Genomic DNA, 10,711 nt, shown 5'->3' with positions numbered 1-10,711 from the left:
TTAATTTTTGTTTGCTTAAATAGGTCTCATATTAATAGAATGGGAAATACTTTTACTGGACTGAACTTTCTCCAATGAAATTAGACAAAACTCTATGTCCTTCCTCAATACTCTGCTGCTGAAAGTCACCAAGTTAATTTAAGATCTGATGACAATAAAAATACAGCTGAATAGATTGTTCTGTAAGAACAGTGGTGTAAGGGCTGATTCCATAACATTTATGCGAAATTAGAGAAAATTAAGGCTATACCTTTACCACAGATGCCAAGTTTGCCATGTTCTAATTGATTTTTCAAAAACAAAAAAGTAAAGAAGTTGAGTTTATGTGTTTGACTATTTGTATGTATAATTCTTTGGTAAACTGATAACTTCATTTTCCTGTAGTGCAAATTTATTACATGGAATTTATTTATCCTGTAACCTCATTTTTATTCTGCCAGTTTAGTAAAAGTAGCAGCTTTATAATCCATTAAGATTTGTTTTAAGCTGGTTTGCAAGCATGCAGTGAGCCTCATAAAAGCCCAACTTAATAACTGCTGTTGTGCTTTCCAGCTGTAGATAAAACATTATTCACACCTGAGTCTTTTTTTTTCTGAATTACAGTTTATACATGCAGTTCAAAAAGGAGCTGTCTGGAGAGAAGAATCTTTCCTGCATCTATTGCCTATTAAGCTTTATTAGCAACTAATTCTAAATCTGTTTCTATACACGTGTTTCTTTGCCTAGGATAAACTACTCAACAGCCCTGATTAAAAATACAGAAGTAGGCTGATATGCATGAAAAAGGGAAGTTTTTTCTTCAGCCTGTAGCAACTAGAGAGATATAATTTGCTTTTAACTCAAGTTTTTTCTGAAAGCAGGAAAAAGGATAATTTCTTCAGCTAAGCTGATTAAAATCTAACTGGATCTAATTGAAGAGTTTTCCAAACAAGTTCAGCAAAATCTAAAAACTAGGAGCTTTTACAGGCTTCAGGTTTTTTACTTGCTTGTAACTTAGTCTTGTAGTTAACAGGAAAAACAGGAGAAGTCTGCAGGATTTTCAGACATGATGGAGTATCTTCCCTTTGCTCTGAGATGTCACCAAAAGTAATGATGGATGAGACCTAAACACTGTACTGAAAGTAATCAAATTGCAAATGCTAAATATCCTTTGTCTTTCTACCTTCAGAATCTCACCATTCCTAGTGAATGTCATACAAATTTATTGAGTTCAGTTTTCAGCTGAGTCAAATCACCAGCCAGCCAGGCTGGTTGTAGTTGGATGGGGAGATAGTGTCCTTTTTGTGAGCCTGAGTAACTTTTGATGTAGTGAGATTTGGTTCCCTACTCATGGTTAAAGTTTTGCTATGCATTTATAGGCTAGCTTTGCCTATATTGTTATAGATAAACATAGATTTCTGATGATAGCTCAGTTTGCAGTGTATTACCTCTGTTTCTCCCTTAAAAAGTTGTCGGGTGTTATCTGAAATAGGAAAGCGATAGGGCTAAATCAGAAGAGAATCTAAAAGGTTTTGAGCAAGAGAAACAGTGTATAGGCAAGGAAAGATAAAGTAGATCAGGTTTTAACTGAAACATAGAAAAAGTAAATAAGACCACAGGGAGGCGGGGATTTTGTAGAATAGAAATAGAAGCTCACAGCTGATAAGAAGGCTTTTAAGAATATGTTAGTGAAAATGGTCTCTAAGAGTGTTAAGAGAAAAAAATACTTGCTGCTAGGTCATGAAGAAAAGGTAAGAAATATATTCAGAGAGACAGACTGAACTTGAAAGCCCAGGCTAAGAGTGATTTTTCATGAACTGTTCAGCCACTTTTTTATCTGTTGCTGAAAGGACATTCAGATTGAAGGGGTCTTAGTGCCTTCAGAAATTATGTCTCCTGCAAATAAGCAAGTGCTGCCTTCCTTGGGAACCCCATAAAGCATCCAGAGAAGGTGAGAAATTGCAAGCAGCCCAAATCTGTGATGCTGGCACCTCTGTAGAGAACAGCCCATTTTGCAGTGAGAGAACCCCCTTCAGCCCATGTAGGGTCTCAGTTTTCAGTTGAAGGCATAAGCCATTCCAAGACATTCTTCATAGGCTCTAGAATATTAAATGCTGATGCTTGACTGATTAAAAAGCAAGCTCCAGATAAGCTCTAAAAAGATAAGCTCCAGACAATGGTGTCTTACGATAAACAACATAGATGTACCCAAGGTATTGTTAGGAGGTAGCTTGAGATTCTGGAGGTATGATTATGAAATTGTTTCAGCATAGTCCCTGTAGAGTCTCTAGGTACCACTAGGGTCAAAAACTCTGCTAAGTGGCCTGAGAGTCCAAAGCACAAAGAGATTAAGAAACCAAACTCTTTTGCTTATACTGCCTCATTCATGCCTCACTCCAAGTGATGAAAACAACCCTGGCATGAAGTATTCCCCAAATGGGATGTATGGGATAAATTTTAAAATCTAGGAAAAGTGGGAATACATTCTTTGCCATAACCTGAGGAAACAACTTCTGTAGACAGAGAAGTATCTTTTATTAGATCCAAATATTGGTGAAGAAAACCAGGAAGAGCTTGAAAAGGCTTGAAAAAGGCCTGATACCCTGCTTTCTTTTTTCTGTTATACAAGTTGCTCTGATACCAACCATCATCTCTCTACAAATCTTGCTTCACTTAGACTATCCCAGCTACAGCAAGACTGCTGTTACAATTATGGCTTTGTATGTCCATGTGCTGAGAACAAGAGAGGTTAAACACAGAGTTTGCACAGTTCATGGGGAGAATGTAATGCTTCAGAATGGAATTTTTAACAATTAGCACACTTAGGAGGAAGCCACCTCCATGAGTCTATGGGAGAAGCCAGAACAAATGTTTTCAATCTGACCACTTTTTAGGATGTGGCTTTCTTATTCTGTGCTGATGGGTACCTGCCTTCCCTCAGGGTTCAGTCTAGAAGCCTGTTCTCTAATAGAAACCTTTATCACGTCCTTTTAAAAAGAAGGTTGCATAACCCTATTATAAGAGCCCAAGAAAATCCCCTTTCTTTTCTTTAGGAGCCAAACCACCCAGTCAGGACACAGGAGACACAGGTTCATGGTTCTCATTAGAATATTCCAACTTAGTTTTTCACACTGCAGTGTGACTCCATGGTTCAGACTAAAGGCAGTCCTGTAATAGGATTGAATCTCTTCTGAAACAGTTCCACTTTGCACAGAAGAATTACAAAGTTTTTGCATCAGAGGAGCAGGAGCAGAATGATCTCCATTTTCTAACACTTGATTTGGGACATGGGAGCTCTGGATTCATATTGTTGCTCCCAGGACTGTATTAAGAGTTTTGCATTAAATATTAATATGCCAAATGCATTGGCAGTGGTTTAGGGCTGAGAGAACAAGACCAGGAATGACCTCTCTTGTGAGACTGCTCTCATCATACATCTAAAGCAGTACTCCCTCTTTCTCATGGGTTCAGGAGTGGTTAATTGCCATCCACCAGGGAATAGCTATCTCCAGTGCTATTCCAAAAAGTGAATTACAGAAGCTTACAGAAATTTCACAAGGAAGGACTGGGAACTGGCCTGCACCCTCTCCTCCCTTGAATGTGGGCTCTAACCACTAAGCATCTGCAAAAATAGTCCAAATATAATAATCAGGGAGAGACATCATCCTTCTAACCATATTTCAAAAGGAGTAAGCACATGCAATCCAATTTTGTGCAGAGACTGATTCAATAAATATGTTCTGAGAAGACCAACTCTTATCAAATCCATCAGAAAAGACAAAGAAAGGAAAGGCTGGGACTGGGTCTTGCCAGGGTCTGAATTAGTAAACCCTCTCTAAGCATCTCAAGGTTTGTCACCTGGAAACGTGAAACCCTGGAGGCCTATAGAATTTAGGTTAAATAACTGCTGAAAAGCAGGTTTCCTGTTTTTCAGTCTGTGTTCGGATGCCTGAAATCCTGCCCATGAGCCATCTTAGGTACTTAGAAACTGTGTTGGATTTGGTCCCAACTGGAAAGACTTCTTCCCTCCTCCCATGACCAAGGGCAGCTCCTGCATTGCTTCCTGATGGGTCTTTGGTTGCTGAAGATTACCAATGCCTGCTGAAAATAACATCCCACATCTCATCTGATAGGATGACAATAAACATCTGAAGATTAAAGGAAATCTCATAGAAGGTACCTACTGCAGTTCCTAGCAGCAATGGCCAGCAGTGCCAGGGAAAAGAATCTAGCCCTCAGGAATGACTGAAATTTAAAACTCTGCTGGTCCCAAGCACCGTTTTTGACAAATCATAACAGTTGTCCAGGAATCAGAACTGCATTAGAGCTCTCAGGCACACAGTGTTTAGTTTTTATTCAGAGAAAGAAGTAGTTGCTGTTATGGAGCAGGGTAATTACATTTAAACGTCAGTCCTTAAGGCTATTTAATTGTCTGTGTCCTACAGGATGTTCCAGTTAAACTGGGAGCAAGATTTCTGTTACATACAATGCCTGACTTTTGTGAGATGCAGATTAAAATATACAGTGCATTTGGAGAAGATTTATTTCTCATGACTTCTGGTTTAGCAACTTGTTTAAACAAAATATGATACTTTGATGTGGAAGTGATGGTAACGTACAAGGGAATTAAATATATACAATTTGAATTCAGGCAGTGAACTTACAAATACTTAACCCTGTATATACGATGATGTATTGAAGCACTACTGCCCATGCATCCTATAGACTTACTCATTCTTTTTCTATAATATGCTAACTGGAAAAATTATGACATTTGAGACCAGAGCAAAGAACACATTTTTCCAACTCAGGACCTCCCAGAACATAAAGAGAATCTGGCAGTCCTCCTAACAAAACATAAAAAGTAACACTGGCTGGAAATGGATGAACATGACTGTAGTCTATTTTGCAGTGCAAGTCCACTGTGTGGAAATGTTATCAAAAGAGAAGCAGCACATGAAACAGATTTTGCTCTTAAGTGGTTTGCTTTTTATATGTAACTTAAATGAAACTCAATGCTGAAATTACAAATACTCATTTAAGAGGTTACTTTGCTAATTTACAATCACTTCTGTGGAGTTTTTAAATAAGTATTGAGAATAATTAGTTTCTCTTTGAAGCCGTCACTTCAGGCAGCAGTGAAATAATAAGCCTCTTTGAACAAAGTTTGAGCATTTAAACGTCTCTTTTCATACTCTCCTAAGCTAAACTCTGGTAAGTGCTGGATTTTTTGCTCAACTAAACTTCTTAGTAAGGTAACTACAGACAATTCTTTTGCCAGGGGTGATATTCCTCTAGTTAGGGTGAAAAAAAAGACTTTATTTCCCCAACTCTTTGCTGGTAATAGGACCAAGAATGATGAATCGTTAAGAGAGTAAAAAAATATTGACAGGTGCACTAATTTAGAAAATTATGGAAGAATTTTGGATATGGAAGAATTTTTTTTTTACTATGAGGGTGATGAAACACTGGAACCAGTTGCCCAGAGAGCTGGTAGAAGCCTCATCTCTGGAAGTACTCAAAGTCAGGCTGGACAGGGCTCTGAGCAACCTGATTTAGTTGAAGGTGTCCCTACTCACTGGGAGGAGGTTGGACTAGATGACCTTTGCAGGCCCCTTCCAACCTGAACCAATCTATGATTCTATCATGTCAGAGAAAATATTAGTGAATCAGGTCATTAACAAAACAACCAGAGGAAATGAGAGAGAGTGACATCATCAGGAGCCTATCTCTTATCCTAGGTAGGACTTGATAAAAGTCCTATGCAGTAATCTCGTCCTTATCCTGAAAGCTTTGTATTTTGACACGCTGCTATTATTGTTTTAAAAGACAGCGAAAATATGTAAACTATCAGCAAAAAAAGTTGAGTTTTCAGTGTTTGGTATGGTGCTAAATTGAAGATAATCCCCTGAAGCAAAAGGAAAGGAAACAGCATATTTCAGAGATGCAAGATTTGACATTCCTCAATATGTTTGGGGAGTTAAAGAGAAAAAAGCGTAGGCAGCACAGGTAGTTTCCCTTTGGACCAGCAAGATGCAGACTGCTGCTGTCCTGGGGCTAATTCAAAGCAGATGACAGCTCAAGACTCTGCAAAGTAGTCGGCAGGTAGCATTCCTCCTGTTGAGTAATTTTTGTAACCTTTAGGAACTGTGATTAACGGTGTGTGCCTGATAGCTTCTACACATCCAAATACGTAGAAATTGCTATCTTAAATCATTTTGCATTGCAAGGACTGGAAGCAGTGTTTGTAGAGTATTAGCTTACCAAAATGGTAACAGAGGGGTTTAAGCCATTTTGAATGAAACGAGAGCAATTAGGTTGAATAATGGAAAATTGCCTAAGTTGCTCAATAAGCAGCAATTTTCTGAAGTCTGGCTGCTGCCTCAGAGAGACAGAAAGGTTATATTTGTTATATTATCATTATTACACATTTTTAAGGCTCAGACAGGTAAATTCACAATCCAAATCCCACTTGTGTTCATCTAGAGTGCAGTTGTTGACTGCATACTGTATTTTAAAAATATATTAGTTCATTTTATTCCAGTTGTAATGTTAATTTGAGCATTATCTTTCTTGGGCTTAGTTAGCTTCATGACAGATACTGTTTTATTAGGATATAAATGCATTTTAAGCTTGTTTATTAATAGGCAGTCATCCACATAAAAGGCTCTCAGGCAAAGGGTTTTTCCCTTTTAGAAATGCAGTCAGGCTATAAAAGCTATAGTCACTTGTCTCTACCTCTTGATGTGTACCACTGTTCTTCACAGTACAATACATTGCTGTATAAGACACATACCTACCTTATCTTGTAAGGCCATTACATTAGATGCCTATATATGCCTGTGTGTGAGAATGTGCTGTTTTAACAGTGTATGAACCAGAGAAAAATAATAGTTAATTCTAATCATATAAAACTTCAGGACATGTGATGTAATGTTTGTATAGTTATGGCTTCCTAAAATCTAGGAGTTTTTAGGAAAAATGACACCTTAATACTTTCCATTTTATTTTGTCATCCCTCATCACTAAGCTCTACTCCTCAAACTACTGTAACTTCGAGAACTCAAACTTCATCACCTTGAAATTTCATGACGTATAACAGCCAATGGATCTTGAAATACACTTCAACATTATTTAATGTGCTTCTGTTATCTCATTACATTCCTGGCAAACTCAAGTGAAAAGCTGTGCAAAAAAAGGATTATATAATCTACAAACACATTTTTTTTTTACATTGGAGATTTACATTTATATTGCAAAGGCAAGCTCTTCAAAGCTTGGAAATCCCTGCATAAATTATAACACTCCACCTGCCTTGCTCTGTGAAGGACCAACGTTTGAAAACTTGTGCAAGAATGGTACAGTCAAAAACACTCTTTAATTGAGACAGATTTATCTCCCTATGTGTAGTACCATTCAAACACCTCCTTCAATGCATTATTTCTGTTAAGTGCTATTTTTATCCTACATAAAGTCATGAGAAGTGTTAAGAGTACTTCAGGACTATGGCATACTAACATTTGAAATAAGACATATTTTGAAAGACTCAGGTTTTATGAGGGGTTGGGTTGAAGTTGGATGAGAAAAGGACCCGAAGAAATGGAACTGCCTTAATGAAAAGATATTTTAATTTCACTGACATTATCAATGAAATTGACCTGCTCTGATGTTAACAACATGAATGTTAACACCTCTGGTTCTGATGTGATTAAACATAGAGAAGAAAAAGAATTTCAGAAGTAGGACCATACAAAGAGGATACAATTACCTTGTTCTAGGCCTGCAGACCACAGAACTATGAATAATTTAGGTTGGAAGTGACCTCTGGGGATCATCTAGGGAAACCTATCTGCTGAAAGCAAGTCTAATAAGATCAGGTTGCTCAGGGCCATGTCCAGTTGAGTTTTGAACACCTCCTGGGAAGGAGATCCTGTAACCTCACTGGGCAACCTCTTCCAGTATCTTAACAGTCTCAAGATAATAAAAAAACCCCTCAAACCAACCAAAAAAATCTGATATATAACAGGAATTTCTCATGCTCTAACCTATTTCTTTTGCCTCTTATGTCATTATCAGTGGCAAAGATTCCTGACTTCCTTTAGACCGATGTGCCAACTAACATTGTCTAGGAAAACACACCTGAGAGTGAGTGGAAGATGAGAGAAAAGGAATATGAAAAGGTGCAACCTCTTAATTTAGAAGGGTTAGAAAAGTAGCAATTATATTGATGAGTTACACCTAAACAGGCTTCTAAAATGGACAGAATTCAAACCTGTACTGGTATGGGGAAATGAAAAAGATTTGCAGTTGGCAATTAAACATCAATAGAGTTTCTTTTTTTGTTCAGAGGATTTCAGACTCACTGGCCAGAAGGGACTTCCCTACCCACTCAGGCTGACCCTCCCTCTGCAGAGCCTGGATAATGTTTTTTTCATAACTAGATCAAAAAACATCTTTTGAAAAGAGATCTTATCTTGTCTTCTGCATTGAAAGGGATGGTGACTTAACCACTTTTTCTTAAAGCTGGTAAAATGTAAAATGTCACTTACATAACTTAAAAATCTCACCAGCATAAGGTAAATATTTTGGACTTCACGACAAGGAATAAAGATGAAAGTTTCTGAATTGGAAGTTGGTGGTTGCCATGAGACCAGTGTTCACAGCCTTATTATATTTAGCATGGCCAACCACAGGAGAGTCCCAAACACAGTTTCAAAAGCTTTAATTTATCATATCTCAAGAAAGTTGTAAGTAGAATCAATTGGGGAAATATATCTGGGCAGAACAACATAAGGGGAAGATGGTGGCTCTTGTGGAGGGTTTATTAGTTCTCCAAAAGTCACCTCACCATAAAAGAAAAGAACACTGGCTGTACTGGTTTTAGTTGCTAAGGGAAAGCCACTATTAGAAATAAATAAATCATTTATAACAAATTGAAAAATTGGACACAGGTGAGAAGAGTAATGAAAAAAAATTACCAGTCTTGGAAAACTGATATGGGAAGATAAGGCTGCTACAGAAGATCTCTGGCTGGAAAGTAAAACAATCATCTCAAGTTATTTAAGAACAGTAGTATAAAAAAAACCCCACAAACCCAGAAATGCTTGGCCATAGCTATGTGCAGCTAATTAAATTGTTTCTATCAGTGCAGAATAATAATTTCTTTACAATATCTGGAAGAAAGCAGTGTGATATGTGTAAGTCAAGTTAGGCATTAACTAATTTCTGATCCACTAATTATTGATACGTTAAGTAACAGCTGCTAAGACTGCCAAATCTGCAGGCCCAAATTATTTACTCCTAAGAGGTATAAAAGAATTGGCCAACTCGACTTCTGCATTTTTGATAATTTTAAACAAATCTTGGAATGATGGAAAAACACCAGAAAATCAACTCTCCGTGATAATGTTGTGCCAATACTCAAAAAGAGTGAGAATGATACTGCTAAGTGTAAGTCAGCTTGATTCAATCATGGTAAAATGAGGGAAAAGCAGTTTAGGGATTAGCTGAGAAAGACCTTCAGGGTAAGATTATAATTTATGTCAGTTAGCATTTTTCTAGGGAAATTAGTAAGATCAAACGGCTGTGCTGGGAAGACAGCAAGTTACACTGCTGAAGACAACAACGTTGATACAGTATCATAGAATTAGAATCATAGAACTGGCTGGGTTGGAAGGGACCTCAGAGATCATCAAGTCCAACCCTTGATCCACTACCGCTGCAGTTACCAGACCATGGCACTGAGTGCTACATCCAGTCTCTTTTTAAATATCTCCAGGGATGGAGAATCCACCACTTCCCGGGGCAGCCAACTCCAATGCTTGATCACCCTCCCAGTAAAGAAATTCCCTCCAATGTCCAACCCAAACCTCCCCCGGCACAACCCAAGACCGTGCCCTCTTGTCTTGCCTCTTGTCTTGTATCTATGTATCTTGTCTTGTATCTATGGGTGCTTATAAAGCAGTTAATCTATTACCTCATGGTGCTGATGAAAACATTTGCAAAGTGAAGTGAGAAGAGAGTTCACATTGACTGGATTAATAAGTGGCTAAATGATGGCTACCAGTAACTATTTGCAAAGCAGAAGCTGTCACCGAGCAATTGTGTTTCATTCCCCAGAACTGAGTATCAGCTGGCAGTGTTACACCACCACACTTCTCTGGTGGTGTACGGTGTGGGTGCAGCCACCCTGTGACTCAGCGCTTGCTGGTAGGTGGGTTTGTGCCCAAGGGGACCATGTTGTGGAGCAGCTCCACATGCCATGTGAAGAGCCTAAAGGCTCTCACTGTGATAACTCTAGCTCAAAACCAAAGGTTAAATGGACCACAGCTTCCTCTAGATGAGTTCAGGAGAAAACGCCCACTTCCTTAGTAAAAGACTGGAAGACTTTGGTCTGTGCTTGCAGACAAGTTGCTCAGGGCAAGTCACTGCAAATCAGGACAAGAGGGTTTGATAACCACAGGATGGCTTTTCTTGAGCGGAAAAGCGATCTTGAATCCTTCCTGGCTGTGGCGCCAATGCCCTGACTGCAGGCATCTAGCAAGACATTTTCAAAGTCTCATCACTTGATTAAGTCAGAACTTTCCTTTTTCAACTTGTTCAAGATTGAAATGCTTTGGACACAAGATTGTAACACAACAGGAATCTCCCCAGCTTTTCTGATGAAAGAGGCTGTGACTGTTTTTGCTTGAACTTAATAGAAGAAAATTCAGGAACCGAATAGACTAGGCAT

This window comes from Heliangelus exortis, chromosome 1, assembly GCF_036169615.1.
Source record: "Heliangelus exortis chromosome 1, bHelExo1.hap1, whole genome shotgun sequence".
Lineage (NCBI taxonomy): Eukaryota > Metazoa > Chordata > Aves > Apodiformes > Trochilidae > Heliangelus > Heliangelus exortis.
Note: the sequence above shows the minus strand (reverse complement) of the source record.